Source organism: Neurospora crassa (assembly GCF_000182925.2).
Source record: "Neurospora crassa OR74A unplaced genomic scaffold supercont12.9, whole genome shotgun sequence".
Classification (NCBI taxonomy): domain Eukaryota; kingdom Fungi; phylum Ascomycota; class Sordariomycetes; order Sordariales; family Sordariaceae; genus Neurospora; species Neurospora crassa.
Genome location: NW_011929460.1, coordinates 111,781 through 128,775, shown reverse-complemented (window position 1 = coordinate 128,775; position 16,995 = coordinate 111,781). Strand labels below are relative to the sequence as shown.

Sequence of the window (16,995 nt, the reverse complement as noted above, 5' to 3'; positions counted from 1 at the left end):
CAATTATTTACCTACCCTTCCCTAACAATTCATTCAAAACTATATAAATTCTAATTAATCGATTTAATCGCCTCCAAATACCTTCTTCTTCCTATATTTATAAAAAAAACCTCTACCCTTATTATAATCCGGCTCCTACTACTCTAAAAGTATTTATTTACTTTATAAACACCCTTACCTAATAAAGATTTAGAGGTAGAATAAAAGGACGAAAAGAAGAATAAAAAGAAAAAGAAAGGAAGAAGCTTACTAAGGGGGTAAGATATTACAAAAGTAAAAAGGTAGAAGGAAAGTAAGAAAAATATATATAAAAAAAAAAAAAAAAAAAAAAAAAAAAAAAAAAAAAAAAAAACAAAGAAAAGAAGAATAAAAACCTTCTTTATTTTATTTACATATTAATCATATTACTTTTTTATCCTTATATAAATATAATATAAAAGAAGGGAATAGAGGGGGGTTTAAAAGTATAAGGAAAGAAATATTAAGAGAGGAAAGCCCTAAAAAGAGGTTAAAAGCTAAAAAAAAAAAAGAAAAAGGAAGAAAAAAGAAAAAAAAGACTAAAACGAAGGAAGACGGAGAAGAAAGGAAAAGGAGGAGGAAGAATAATAAAGAGGATAAAAGTAGGAAGAAGAAAGAGGGAGGAGAAAAAAAAGAAAGAAAAAAAATAAATAAATAAAAAAAAAAAAAAAAAAGAAGAAAAAAATTTTCGCTCCCCCCCTAAAAATTAAATTATTCCCAGCCTAAGTAGCCTACCTACCGCCTCGCCTACCTAGAAATTAAAAAGATAGCCTCCCCCTTTATACCTTTACTTTATATAAAAATATAATCCCGTATAATCTTTTCCTACTTATCCTACTATATCTTTTAATAAAAAAACTATAAATACCTTTATTCAACTATATAGCTTCTTTACTTACTTACCCCCTCCTACTACTACCCTACCCTTTCCTTTAATAAACCCCTCCTAATAGGAATTAAAAAGCAACCCTTTAACCCCCCCAAACTTCTCAGTCCTTCTTACTTACCCTACACAGGCCCTCGCCCTTACTTTCCTAATATAGTTACTATCTATATAAAAATTCTATACCTAAATATACTTACCTACCTTATATATCTAACCCGCCCGGACATACTTACCTACCCTCTCTTCTTTATATTACTTTATACAATTCGAATATACTTACCTACCCGGTACTATACTTAACCTAATCGCGAATATATTTATTTATCTAGAATTATAAACTTATTTAAAAATTACTCGCCTACCTAATTACTCCTACCCTACTACCGCTCAATTAATTACTCTTATTTACCCTACCTATTATAGTTATTAAGACTTATAAAAGCCCGGCCCGGCCGTGCCTACGTATATTACGCTAGTCGATACTTCCTTAAGTATATATTATATATAACTACTAAGCCTTTTATAAATTAGCTACTAATACAGTAGACCCCTTATATCCGGCCCGCCTACGCCCCTAGGGTAACATCGTTTAAACCCGGGAGATACTAAATTTAATTAAATCCCTTTCCTATCCTTATTTACCCTATATTTTCCCTCCAATAAAGCGCTTTCACCTTCTTAGGCTCTAGTAACTAAATTTCGGGGGGACCCCCTAGTAAATACCCGCTTATTAGGCGGACCCTTCTACTAGGAAATCTAAGCGAAGGAGGGCTTACTTTTAGTAGATTATAATAATAAGGTTATTTTATTATTTATAGGACCCTTTTGTATATTTAAATTGTTTATAAAGGATTTAATTTAATATATATTAAAATTACAATATACAAATTACCGCTAGCTATTTTAAAGCTAATAGAGGAATTACTTATTAAGATACGAAGCCGGAATTTATTCTTATACGTCTATAATATACTAGAAGTATTATTGCATTTTAATATAGATTTTAATTTAGAAGTATTTAACTATTATTTAGTAGATAGTAGCGTTATAATACTATCCGGTCGGATAATTATAAAAACTAATTATTTAAATAAATAATTCCTCTTATATTAAATTCAATTACTATTGCAATAAAATTATTAGTAGGGTAAAATTAACCTATCTTACAATAATCTAAACTTAACTTACATTTCCTATTAGTAGGTAAATAATCTAATACTTACCGAATTCTACTTTAGTATAATAGGAAGAACCGATATTGAAGGATTAAAAAATAATATTGCTATAAATATTTAACCGCTATAAATTAATTATCTCTATAGTAACTTTTCTAGTACTTCTAATTTTAAATTTCGAAGGACTAAAGGATCGATAGGCTATACTTTTATAATTTATATTTATATTGAAAATCAAAATCAAGGGGACTTTTACCCTTTTATTCTACTAAAAATTTCTATTCTCTATAAACCCCCTTTAAAATATTTACATTATAGTTTAATAAATATACCGCCCTAACTAAACTCCCCACTTAATAATATCTTTAACCTAGGTCGGCCTACGAAGGACCTTAAAACTAGAAGTTAGACGAAAATCTAACCCTATTTAATTAAATAAATAAAAAAACAATAGGAGTAGTAGTATTTTACCGGCGCCAAAGCTCCTACCTATTCTATACCTCCTATATCTTTTTACAATATTAAATTAGAATTAAATTTAATAGGGTTTTCTTTCCCTATTAATTCTACCAAGCCTATTCCCTTAATTATAATTTCACTAAATAGTAGATAGGAATAGTAGGAATTTCATTAATCTATTTATACACATTACTAATTAAATAACGAAGCATTTAACTACTTTAAGAGAATTATAATTACTCCTACTATTTACCCACACTTAATTAAATTTCTTTACTTTAATATTCAAAGTACTAAGTAGAAATTATATTGCATTAATACTACTTTCTAACTATTGTAATACTATATTTTAATTAAATAATTAAATTCCCCCTATCCGTACCAATTCTAAATTAATTATTAAATATACACCGGACAACCGAAATTTATTAAAGGCTTCTATACCCGGATACTAAAAACCGCTAGCCAGTTACCCGGCTAATAGCAATTTACTCCTAGGGCGTCTACCCAAAGCCCGACGTACCCAACCCTTAAAACCAATCCTTTTCCCGAAATTACAAATCTATTTTACTAATTTCCCTTATTTATATTATTCTATTAACTAAAAACTATTTACTTTAAAAATTTATTATAGTTATAAGTACAATTTAGCATAAGAATTATTCCCTCCCGCGGATTTTTAAGGGATATCAAAAATATACCGGACCCAATAGAAATATTAGGCTCTTCCAGCTATTAAACCCTATCTCTAAACAAACTATTTTTAGGGTAATAGACTATTAAAAAGAAAAGAGAATTCTACCCGGGGCTTCCGCTATTATTTCTATATTCAATTACGTTGCTGCGCAAAATTTACATTTAAATACCGGAATATTAACCGGCTTCCCTTTTACTATACAGAGTATAAATACCCCTTTAAAACAGAATTTCCCTATAGCTTAAAATCGATTAACCTATATCCAACCGCTATTTATATAGAACCTTTCCTTACTTCAATCCTTTAAATTCTTATTAAAATATTTACTATTACTACTAAAATTTATATTAGAGGCCGTTCGACCCAGGCTCACGCCCTAAATTTTATTACTAACTTCTACGGCCGCCTACTCCTTAGGGTATTATTTTTACCCTAAGGGCGGGGTATAGGTAGGACGTTTAAACGCTATCTATTTTTAAGGCTAATATATTCGGCAAGTAAATTATTATATAATCCTTAGCAGATTCCGACTTCTATAGCTACCGTCCTACTATTAAAATATACTAACGCCTTTTATAATATTTAATAAACGTCCACTCCAGTACTTTAACCCTACATTTAATTTATTCTATATTACTAGTTCTACTTACTAAAAATAGCCTACTAATATTAATATATTCGAATACCTACGTTCAATTAAATAATAAGGGCTTCTTATATATTTAAAGTTTGAAAATAGATAAAGGTTAAAAAGCGCCCCCGAGTCCCTAATTATTCGTTTTACTTTATAAAATTAAAGAATAATATTACTATTTTAAGGGAAATTTTAATAGTAATTAGTTATTAGATAGTTTAATTAATCTTTCGCCCCTATACTTAAATTTAATAATCGATTTGTACGTTAAAACCGCTACGAGCTTCTACTAGAATTTCCTCTAACTTTACTCTATTTAAATATAATTTACTATCTTTTAGGTTTAAGGTTTAATATTCTTATTTAAATCTATTTAAATATATTAAAATCGGTTAATAATACGCCGAAGCTCTTACTTATATTTATTTTCATTATACGTATAGGTTTTATACTCAAATATTCGTACAAAACCTTAACTCCTTAGTCTGTATTTTAAAACGGGTTATTAATAACTATTATACTAACATCCTTATAAATATACGAACTTCAGTCCCAACGAGGGTATTACGCCTAGGGTTATAATACTTCCGGAGGAGCTATATTCCCCGGACTTTTATCCCCCCGCTAAAACCGATATTAGCTTAAATTATCCCGAATATACTAATAAAAATACTAAATAATTGGAACGGTATAAGTTTAATTATAAATACTTCCCTTTTAATAATTTTACATACTATTTAACCCTCTTTTTAAAGTGCTTTTTATTTTTCGATTATTCTATTTATACACTATTAATCTTTAGCCGGTATTTAACTTTAAAAGAAATTTACCTCCTATTTTAAACAATATTCTTAAACTATTCGATTCATTAAAGGAGCTTTATATTAGATCGGCATCCAATTATATAGGGTTCTTACCCTCTATAGCGCTCTATTCTAAGGGATTTAGAAGGTGCTTTACTAAAAGCTTCTTCTATAAATTATAATTCGGATCGAAGTTAGATTTTAAATTTAAATTATTACCGCTTTACTCACTATTACTAAAGCAATCCCTATTGGTTTCTTTTCTTCTACTTATTAATATACTTAAATTTAGTGGGTATTCCTACCTAATCCGAGGTCAATTTTAGAAATAAGGGGTTTTACAATAAGAACCCATTATACGATTATAGTAATATAGAATTACTATATTCAGTATAATTAGCGAGCCTACTATTAATTTTAAAGGACCGCGGATAGCCGCGGATCCCCAATGCAAGTAGAGTTTAATAGTTGAAATAACGCTCGAATAAATATATTTATTAGAATATTAATAAACGTAATATACGTTTAAAGATTCAATAATTTACTAAATTTTATAATTTATATTACTTATTGTATTTCACTACGTTCTTTATTAATGTTAAAACTAAGAGATCCGTTATTAAAAATTTTAATTTATTTAAAAGTTTATTTAGAGAGATATAAAATATTAAGAGTTTAGTTTCGGCACTCCAGCGGGCAGTTTCCTACGAATAGGAGACCCGAGGATCCGGGAGGGCCCGAAGGCCTTTCTAGACCGCTAGCGCCGAAGTAATTGTATAAGTAAGATTTATAATAGTTTATAGGAGTTTTATAACTTTATAATAATCTCTCTACTAATTTACCAATAGAAACTTTATTATAACTTTTACTTCCTCTAAATAACTGAATTTAAATAATTTTCTAGCTTTGGGTAGTCGTTACCGACTTCCCTAGGCTAGTCTAGAAGCTTTACTAAACTATTCAATCGGTAGTAGCAACGGGCGGTATATATAAAGGGCAGGAATGTAATTAATATAAATTAATAATTTACATTTACTAGGGATTCCTTATTGAAGAGTAATAATTATAATACTCTATCCCTAGTACAATATAATTTAATAAAATTACCTAAACCTTCCAGCTAAGGGAATACTCGCTAATTATATTAATATAGCGCGCGTACGGCCTAGAATATTTAAGGGTATTATAAACTTATTATTACTTTAAATTTCTATCGGCTTAAACCGATAGTCCCTCTAAAAAGCTAATATACTATTAAAGTAATATAGGCTATTTAGTAAATTAAAGTTTCGTTTATTATTATAATTAAATAGATAAATTACTCTACTAACTAAGAATAGCTATATACTACTACTTACGAAATTAAGAAAGAGCTCTCAATTTATTAATCCTTATTATATTTAAACTTAGTAAGTTTCTCTATATTAAATTAAATTAAATTATAGGCTCTACCCTTAGTAGTGCCCTTCTATTAATTTCTTTAAATTTTAGCTTTGTAACTATATTCCCCCAGGAGCCCAAATATTTTAATTTATTGTAAAGTGCCGAATAGGTTAAAAAATAACACTATCCAATCCTTAATTGGTATAATTTATAGTTAAAACTATAATAGTATTTAATTATCTTCGATCCCCTAACTTTCGTTCTTAATTAATAAAAATATCCTTAGTAAATACTTTTATAATAATTAATCTTTAATAAATCTAAGAATTTTACTTCTAATAATTAAATATTAATACCCCCGATTATCCCTATTAATTATTACGGCGGTCCTAGAAATTAATAAAATAGAACTATACGTCCTATTCTATTATTCTATACTAATATATTCGAATATAGGCTTTCTTTAAGCGATTTAATTTATTTATAGTAAAAGTCCTGGTTCCCTAATATACCTAGTAAAGGGTATACGGTTCTCTAAGAAAAAAGGCCCGATTTAATTAATATACGCGGTAAGGCGGACCAACGGGCCGAGCCTAAAGTTCAATTACAAGCTTTTTAATTTTAATAACTTTAATATACGCTATTAGAATTAGAATTACTACAGTTACTAGTACTAGACTTACCCTCCAATTATTCTTCGTTAAAGGATTTAAATTATATTTATTCTAATTACAAGACCTAAAAGAGCCTTATATTAATATTTATTATTACTACCTCCCTATATTGGAATTAGGTAATTTACGCGCTTACTACCTTCTTTAAATATAGTAGCTGTTTCTTAGGCTCCTTCTCTAGGGTCGAGCCCTAACCCTCTATTACTTATTATTACTATAGTTAGCTAAGACCTAGCCGTCGAAAGTTAATAGGGTAGAAATTTGAATAAACTATCGCTAGTATAAGGCTATACGATTCGAGAAATTATTATAAATTATTAATTAGCCCCGAAGGGTATTGGTTTTTAATTTAATAAATATACCCTTTCCAAAATTAGGGTTTTTAATATATATTAGCTTTAAAATTACTACGGTTATTTATATAGTAAAGTACTATTAAATAAACTATAATTAATTTAATAAGCTATTTGTAGTTTCGCGGTTTAATTACTTAAATTTAAATATATATAGCTTAATCTTTGAGATAAGTATATAACTACTAGTAAAATCAATTAGGTAATTATCGTACGCCTAAAAAAATTAACTGTTCGTAAGCGAATGGAAGAATTTATAAAATTACGAAGGTAGGCGGTCCGAAGCTTATATAGTAGGGCTAAATTTACTTTAAAATACGTATTTACTTTCCCTTCCTAAATTCTCTAGAGCGTAGTCGGTAGGAGGATAGGAAAATATAAAGCGCCTTTTATATACTACTTATATATTCTAAGAGGAGGCTTAATATAGAAGGTTCTACCCGAAGGTTTCCCTAATTAACCGGTACTCTTAGTAATTTATAAATAAATTTAGCTAATAGTTAATTATTTATAAAGCCTACCCCTCGGCGTTTATAGGGTATTCCTTAGTACTTATAGAATTTTTTTAAATATTATCCAGTAGAGGTAGAACCCTTATTAGAATAGTACTAAAGTGGTTTGCGCTATTAATATTAATTCCTTAATAGACTATAGGGAGCTATATAATAATAATACTCTATAAATTAGAATTTAATTTCCTTTATAAATTACTGTAGGAAGGTACCTAAGCTATAAATTAGAATAGCCCTCCTATAGAAGGCTTCTAAATAGAGTAGGCCCTATATGTCTTTATTTATACTTATAAAAGGGAGCCGGAGGTAAGGACGATTAAATAATTTTACTACTTACTTTTTCCTATTACTCTCTACTACTCTTTCTTATATACCTTTTAACTTCGAATTTAGGGATAGTATAGTCTAATAGTTTAAACTACAACTTTTTAACTCTTACAAAATTCCCTAGTATAGGAAATTTTAAAAATCGACTTACAGCCACCCAACTACCCAATTAGGTCGTACCTTTTTAAGAATCTCGCTTTAAATTTATAAAGACTATACCTTCCTTATTAAATTAATTACGCTTTCCTTATTTACCTAATTATTCCTACTTACCCTATATTTAGTAAGTACTACCCGTTTACTATTTTTTTCTTTTTAATTTTAATTTTACCTTTCTTATATAAGCCTATTATACTTACCCTATAGTTTTTACCTACCCTATACTTAATAAATACTACCTATTCGCAATTTTCCTTTTTAAAACTTCAGCTTCTAAAGGTCGATTGCACCTTCCTTACCTACCTAATTATTCTTACTTACCTTATACTTAATAAGTACTACCCTTTATTACTTTTCCTTTTTCTACTTTTTCAACTTCGGCTACGCTTTTTTTATATAAAGTAGACGTATTTACCCTATAGCGTCTATTTAAACTATATTTCTACTAAGTAAAAAGTTAATTACTTTTTATTTTCCCTAATATAATTTACAATATCTTATAACTATACTAAAAGTATTTATATTATTCTTATTTTTTTCTTTTTATATTTACTAATTTAACTTTCTTTATTAATATACTAACTTTAATATATCCTCCCTACCTATACAACTAAAACTACCTAATACCCTATTTACTTTACTAACTATTTATACCCCCTAAATTCTATTACCCTTCTTCTTCTACTATTTTTAAAATTTCTTTTTTTTTTTTCTTTTTTTCTTCTTTTTCTTCTTTCCTACTATCAATTATTTACTTACCCTTCCCTAACAATTCATTTAAGACCGTATAGGTTCTAGTTAATCGATTTAATTACCTCCGAATACCTTCTTCTTCCTATATTTATAAAAAAAACCTCTACCCTTATTATAATCCGGCTCCTACTATTCTAAAAGTGTTTATTTACTTTATAAACGCCCTTACCTAATAAAGATTTGGAGGTAGAATAAGAGGACGAAAAGAAGAATAAAAAGAAAAAGAAAGGAAGAAGCTTACTAAGGGGGTAAGATATTATAAAAGTAAAAAGGTAGAAGGAAAGTAAGAAAAATATATATAAAAAAAAAAAAAAAAAAAAAAAAAAAAAAAAAAAAAAAAAAAACAAAGAAAAGAAGAATAAGAACCTTTTTTATTTTATTTATATATTAATTATATTATTTTTTTATCCTTGTATAGATATAATATAAAAGAAGGGAACGGAGGAGGGTTTGGAGGTATAAGGAAAGAAATATTAAGAGAGGAAAGCCTTAAAAAGAGGTTAAAAGCTAAAAAGAAAAAAGAAAAAGGAAGAGAAAAGAAAAAAAGGATTAAAACGAAGGAAGACGGAGAGGAAAGGAAAGGGAGGAGGAAGAGTAATAAAGAGGATAAAAGTAGGAAGAAGAAAGAGGGAGGAGAAAAAGAAGAAAGAAAAAAAATAAATAAATAAAAAAGGAAAAGAAAAAGAAGAAAGAAATTTTCGCTCCCCCCCTAAAGATTAAACTATTCCCAGTTTAAATAACCTACTTACCGCCTCGCCTACCTAAAAATTAAAAAAATAGCCTCCCTCTTTATACTTTTACCTTATATAAAAATATAATCTTATATAATTTTTTTCTATTTACCCTACTACGTCTTTTAATAAAAAAGCTATAAATACTTTTATTTAACTATATAATTTTTTTATTTACTTACCCCCTCCTACTATTACTCTACCTTTTCCTTTAATAAACCCCTTTTAATAGGAATTAGAAAGTAACCCCTTAGCCCCCCTAAGCCTCTCGGTCCTTTTTATTTACCCTATATAGGCCTTCGCCCTTACCTTCCTAATATAGTTACTATTTATATAAAAATTCTATATTTAAATGCGCTTGCCTACCTTATATACCTAATCTGCCCGGATGTACTTACTTACCCTCTTTTTTCTATACTATTTTATATAATTCGAATACGCTTACCTACCTAGCGCTATACCTAACCCGGTTGTGAATATATTTATTTATTTAGAATTATAAATTTATTTAAAAATTATTCGCCTACCCAGTTACTCCTACCCCGCCGCCGCTCGGTCGGTTGTTCTTATTTACCCTACCTATTATAGTTATTAAAATTTATAAAGGCCTGGCCTAGCTGTACCTATATATATTATACCGGTCGACGCTTCCTTAGGTATATACTATATATAGCTACCGAGCCTTCTATAAGCTAGCTACTAATACGGTAGACCCTTTATACCCGGCCTACCTATACCCCTAAGGTAATATTATTTAAACCTAAGAGATGCTAAATTTGACTAAGTCCCTTTCTTATCCCTATTTACCCTATACTTTCCCTTTAGTAAGGTGCTTTCGCCCTTTTAAGCTTTAATAATTAAATTTCGGGGGGACCCCTTAGTAAATACTTATTTATTAGGCGGATCCTTCTATTAGGAAATTTAAACGAAGGAGGGCTTACCTTTAGTAGATTGTAATAATAAGGTTATTCTACTATTTATAGGACCCTTTTGTATATTTAAATTGTTTATAAAGGATTTGATTTAGTATGTATTAAAATTATAATATACGAATTACCGCTAGCTACTTTAAGGCCAACGGAGGAATTGCTTACTAAAATACAAGGCCGGAGCCTATTCTTATACGTCTATAATATATTAAAAGTATTATTATATTCTAATATAAATTTTAATTTAGAGGCGTTTAATTATTATTTAGTAAATAGTAGTGTTGTAGTACTGCCCGGTTAAACAACCGCAAAAACCAATTATTTAAATAAATGGTTCCTTTTATATTAAATTTAATTACTATTATAATAAGGTTATTAGTAGGGTAAAATTAATCTATTTTATAATAATCTAAACCCAATTTATATTCCTTATTAATAAGTAAATAATCTAACGCTTACCGAATTCTATTTCAATATAATAGGAAAAACCGATATTAAAGGATTAAAAAGCAATATTACTATAAACGCTTGGCCGCTATAAACTAATTATCCCTATAGTAACTTTTCTAGCACCTCTAGCTTCAAATTTCGAAGGACTAAAGGATCAATAGGCTATACTTTTATAATTTATATTTATATTAAAAATCAAAATCAAAGAGACTTTTACCCTTTTATTCTACTAGAGATTTCTATTCTCTATAAGCCCCCTTTAAGATACTTACATTATAGTTTAATAAATATACCGCCCTAATTAAATTCCCTACTTAATAATATCTTTAACCCGGGTCGGTTTGCAAAGGACTTTAAAATTAGAAGTTGGACGAAAATTTAGCCCTATTTAATTAAATAAATAAAAAAATAATAGGAATAGTAGTATTTTACTAGCGCTAAAGTTCCTACCTATTCTATATTTCCTATATCTTTTTATAATATTAAACTAGAGTTAAATTTAATAGAATCTTCTTTCCCCGCTAATTTTGCTAAACTTATTCCCTTAACTATAATTTCGTTAAATAATAAATAAGAATAGTAGGAATTTTATTAATCTATTTATATATATTACTAATTAAATAATAAAGTATTTAGCTACTTTAAGAGAATTATAGTTATTCCCGCCGTTTACCTACGCTTAATTAAATTTCTTCACTTTAATATTCAAAATATTAAATAGAAATTATATTATATTAATACTATTTTCTAGCTATTATAATACTATATTTTAATTAAATAATTAGATTCCCCCTATCTATACTAATTCTAAATTAATTATTAAATATACGCCGAATAATTAAAGTCTATTAAAGGCTTCTATACCCGGATATTAAAAGCCGCTGGCCGGTTGCCCGACTAATAGTAATCTACTCTTAGGGCGTTTACTTAAAACCCAACGTACCTAACCCTTAAAGCTAATCCTTTTCCTAAAATTATAAATTTATTTTACCGACTTCCTTTATTTATATTATTCTATTAATTAAAAATTATTTACCTTAGAGATTTATTGCGGTTATAAATACGATTTAGCGTAAGAATTATTCCCTTCCGCGGATTTTTAAGGGACGTTAAGAATATATTAGACCCGATAGAAGTATTGGACTCTTCTGGCTATTAAACCCTATCTCTAAATAAATTGTTTTTAAAATAATAAACTATTAAGAAGAAAAGAAAATTCTATCCGGGGCCCCTACCGTTATTTCTACGTTTAATTACGTTACTATATAAAACTTATATTTAAGTACTAGAATATTAACCGGCTTCCCTTTCGCTATATAGAATATAAGTACCCCTTTAAAATAGAATTTCCCTATAGCTTAAGATCGATTAACTTATATCTAACCGCTATTTATATAGAACTTTTCCCTACTTCGGTCCTTCAAATTCTTATTAAAATATTTACTACTATTACTAAAATCTATACTAAAGGCTATTCGACCCGGGTTCACGCCCTAAGCTTCGTTACTAACCTCTATAACCGTCTACTCCTTAAAATATTATTTTTACTCTAAAGGTAGGGTATAAGTAGGACGTTTAAGTATTATCTATTTTTAGGGCTAGTATATTCGGTAGGTAAATTATTATATAGTCCTTAGCGGATTCCGACTTCTATAGCTACTATCCTACTATTAAAATATACTAACGCCTTTTATAGTATTTAATAAACGTTTATTCCAATACCTTAACCCCGCGTTCGGTTTATTTTATATTACTAATTCTACTTATTAAAAATAGCCTACTAATATTAGTATATTCGAATGCCTACATTCAATTAAATAATAAGGGCTTCTTATATATTTAAAATTTGAGAATGGATGAAGGCTAAAAAGCGCCCCCGAGTCCCTAATTATTCGCTTTACTTTATAAAATTAAAGAATAATATTATTATTTTAAAAGAAATTTTAGTAGTAACTAATTATTAAATAGTTCAATTAGTCTTTCGCCCCTATACTTAGATTTAATAATCAATTTATACGTTAGAACCGTTGTAAGCCTCTATTAGAATTTCCTTTAGCTTTACCCTATTTAAGTATAGTTTACTATTTTTCGGGTCTAAGGTTTAATATTCTTACTTAAATCTATCCGAATATATTAAGATCGGTCGATAATATACCGAAACTCTTACTTATATTTACTTTTATTATATATATGGGTTTTATATTTAAATATTCGTATAAAACCTTAATTCTTTAATTTATATTTCAAAATAGGTCGTTAATAACTATTATACTAATATCCTTATAAATACGCGAACTTCAATCCTAGCGAGGGTATTACGCCCAAGGTTATAATATTCCCGGAGGAGCTACGTTCCCCGGACCTTTATCCCCCTACTAAAATCGATATTGGTTTAAACTGTCCTAAATATACTAATAAAAATACTAGATAATTAAAATAGTATAAGTCTAATTATAAACACTTCCCTTTTAATAATTTCATATACTATTTAACCCTCTTTTTAAAGTGCTTTTTATTTTTTAATTATTCTATTTATATATTATTAATCTCTAGCCGGTATTTAGCTTTAGAAGAAATTTACCTCCTATTTTAAATAATATTCCTAAATTATTCGATTCGTCGAAGGAATTTTATATTAGATTAGCATCCAATTATATAAGACTCTTACCCTTTATAGCGTTCTATTCTAAGGGATTTAGAAGGTGCCTTACTAAAAGCTTCCTTTATAAATTATAATTTAGGCCGAAGTTAGATTTTAAATTTAAATTATTGCTACTTTATTCGCTATTACTAGGGTAATCCCTATTAGTTTTTTTTCCTCCGTTTATTAATATATTTAAATTCAACGGGTATTCCTACCTAATCTGAGGTTAATTTTAGAAATAGGGGGTTTTATAGTAAAAACCCGCTGTATAATTATAGTAATATAGAATTACTATGTTCGGTATAATTAGCAAGCCTACTATTAATTTTAAAGGACTGCGAATAGCCGTAGATCTCCAATATAAATAGAGCTTAATAATTGAAATAACACTCGAATAGGTATACTCGCTAGAATATTAATGAGCATAATATATATTTAAAGATTCGATAATTTACTAAATTCTACAATTTATATTACTTATTATATTTCGCTACGTTCTTTATTAATATTAGAATTAAAAGATCTATTATTAAAAGTTTTAATTTATTTAAAAATTTATTTAAAAAGACATAAAATATTAAGAATTTAGTTTCGGTATTCCGGCGGGCAGCCTCCTACAAGCGGGAAACCCGAAGATCCGGGAGGGCCCGAAGGCCTTTCCGGACTACTAGCGCTAAAGTAACTATATAAATAAAATTTATAATAGTTTATAAGAGTTTTATAATTTTATAATAATCCTTCTACTAGTTTATTAACGGAGATTTTATTATAATTTTTATTTCCTCTAAATAATTAAGTTTAAATAGCTTTCTAACTTTAAATAATCGTTACCGACCTCCCTAAGCTAATCTGGAAGCTTTATTAAACTATTTAATTAATAGTAGCGATAGGCGGTATATATAAAGGGCAAGGACGTAATTAATATAAATTAATAATTTACACTTATTAAAAATTCCTTATTAAAGAATAATAATTATAATGCTCTATCCCTAATATAATATAATTTAATAAGATTACCCGGACTTTCTAGCCAAAGGAATATTTACTAGCTGTATTAGTATAGCGCGCGTACGGCCTAGAATATTTAAGGGTATTATAAACTTATTATTACTTTAAACTTTTATTAATTTAAACCGATAGTCCCTTTAAGAAGCTAGTATATTACTAAAGTAATATAGGCTATTTAGTAGGTTAAAGTCTTATTCGTTATTATAATTAAATAAATAAATTACTCTATTAATTAAGAATAGCTATATACTATTACCTACGAAATTAAGAAAGAGTTTTCAATTTATTAATCCTTATTGTATTTGGATTTGGTGAGTTTCCTTATATTAAATTAAATTAAACCGTAAACTCTACCCCTAGTAGTACCCTTCTATTAATTTCTTTAAATTTTAGCCTTACGACTATATTCCCCTAGGAGCCTAAATATTTTAATTTATCGTAAGGTACCGAACGGGTTAAAAAATAACACCGTCCGATCCCTAATTAGTATAATTTATAATTAAAATTACAATAGTATTTAATTATCTTCGATCCCCTAATTTTCGTTCCTAATTAATAAAAATATCCTTAGTAAATACTTTCGTAGTAGTTAGTCTTTAATAAATCTAAGAATTTTACTTCTAATAATTAAATACTAATACCCCCGATTATCCCTATTAATTATTACAACGGTCTTAGAAATTAATAAAATAGAATTATACGTCCTATTCTATTATTCTATATTAATATATTCGAATATAGGCCTTCTTTAAGCAATTTAATTTATTTATAATAAAAGTCCTAATTCCCTAATATACCTAGTAAAGGGCATACAGTTCTCTAGGAAAAAAGGCCCAACCTAATTAGTATATACAGTAAAGCAGACTAACGGGCCGAGCCTAAAATTTAACTATAAATTTTTTAACTTTAATAACTTTAATATATACTATTAAAATTAGAATTACCGCGGCTGCTAGCACTAGACTTACCCTCCAATTATTCCTCGTTAAGGGATTTAAATTATATTTATTCCAATTATAAAACCTAAAAGAGCCTTATATTAATATTTATTATTACTACCTCCTTATATCGGAATTGGGTAATTTGCACGCCTACTACCTTCCTTAGATGTAATAGCCGTTTTTTAGGCTCCTTCTCCGGGGTCGAGCCTTAACCTTCCGTTACCTATTATTATTATAGCTAGCTAAGACCCAGCCGTCGAAAATTAATAGAATAGAAATTTAAATAAACTATCGCCAATATAAAGTTATACGATTCGAGAAGTTATTATAAATTACTAGTTAGCCCCGAAGGGTATTAGTTTTTAATTTAATAAATATACCCCTTCCGAAGTCGGGGTTTTTAATATATATTAGCTCTAGAATTACTACGGTTATTTATATAGTAAAGTACTATTAAATAAATTATAATTAATTTAATAAACTATTCGTAGTTTTATAATTTAATTACTTAAATTTAAATATATATAATTTAATCTTTAAAATAAGTATATAACTATTAGTAGAATTAATTAAGTAACTATTATATATTTAAAAAGGCTAACCGTTTATAAACGAATAAAAGAGTTTATAAAGTTATAAAGGTAAGCGGTCCGAAGTTTATATAGTAGGGCCGAACTTACTTTAAAATATATATTTACTTTCCCCTCCTAAATTCCTTAGAATATAGTTAGTAGGAGGATAGGAGAGTATAGAGTGCTTTTTATATACTGTTTATACGTTCTAAAAAGAAGTTTAATATAGAAGGTTTTATTTAAAGGCTTCCTTAATTAGTTAATACCCTTGGCGGTTTATAAATAAATTTAGTTAGCGGTTAATTATTTATAAAGTCTACCCTTTGGCGCTTATAAGGTATTCCCTAATACTTATAGGATTTTCTTAAATATTGCCCGGTAAAGGTAGAACCTTTATTAGAATAGTATTAAAGTAGTTTGTATTATTAATATTAATTCTCTAATAGACTGTAGGAAGCTACGTAATAATAATACTCTATAAATTAGAATTTAATTTCCTTTGTAAGTTACTATAGGAAGGTATTTAAATTATAAATTAGAGTAATCCTCTTATAGAAGGCTTTTAAATAGAGTAAGCCCTATACGTCTTTATTTATATTTATAAGAAGGAGCTGGAGGTAGGGACGATTAAATAATTTTACTACTCGCTCTTTCCTATTACTTTCCGCCGCTTCTTTTTATATATTTTCTAACTTTAAGTTTAAGGACGGTGCGGCCCGATAATTTAAGCTGCGATTTTTTAATTCCTACGAAATTCCCTAGTATAGGAAATTTTAAAAATCGATTTATAATTACCTAACTACCTAATTAGGTTATACTTTCTTAAGAATTTTATTTTAAATTTATAAAAATTATATTTTCCTTATTAAATTAGTTGTACTTTCCTT

General features: G+C 27.9%; 6 non-coding genes across 6 annotated transcripts; all 6 read right to left on the bottom strand.

The window, feature by feature from the left end:
• Nucleotides 1-1,814: 1,814 nt before the first annotated feature.
• Nucleotides 1,815-5,123, bottom strand: NCU15801. Its single transcript, XR_898113.1, has one exon. It is a non-coding gene; the product is annotated as a 28S ribosomal RNA (ribosomal RNA).
• Nucleotides 5,124-5,146: 23 nt separating this feature from the next.
• On the bottom strand, nt 5,147-5,300 carry NCU17396. The gene has a single exon (XR_898112.1). It is a non-coding gene; the product is annotated as a 5.8S ribosomal RNA (ribosomal RNA).
• A 191-nt stretch (nt 5,301-5,491) lies between these two features.
• On the bottom strand, nt 5,492-7,270 carry NCU15799. Its single transcript, XR_898111.1, has one exon. It is a non-coding gene; the product is annotated as an 18S ribosomal RNA (ribosomal RNA).
• A 3,373-nt stretch (nt 7,271-10,643) lies between these two features.
• NCU15798 lies at nt 10,644-13,881 on the bottom strand. Its single transcript, XR_898110.1, has one exon. It is a non-coding gene; the product is annotated as a 28S ribosomal RNA (ribosomal RNA).
• A 90-nt stretch (nt 13,882-13,971) lies between these two features.
• On the bottom strand, nt 13,972-14,125 carry NCU17393. The gene has a single exon (XR_898109.1). It is a non-coding gene; the product is annotated as a 5.8S ribosomal RNA (ribosomal RNA).
• Nucleotides 14,126-14,411: 286 nt separating this feature from the next.
• Nucleotides 14,412-16,111, bottom strand: NCU15796. Its single transcript, XR_898108.1, has one exon. It is a non-coding gene; the product is annotated as an 18S ribosomal RNA (ribosomal RNA).
• Nucleotides 16,112-16,995: the final 884 nt, after the last annotated feature.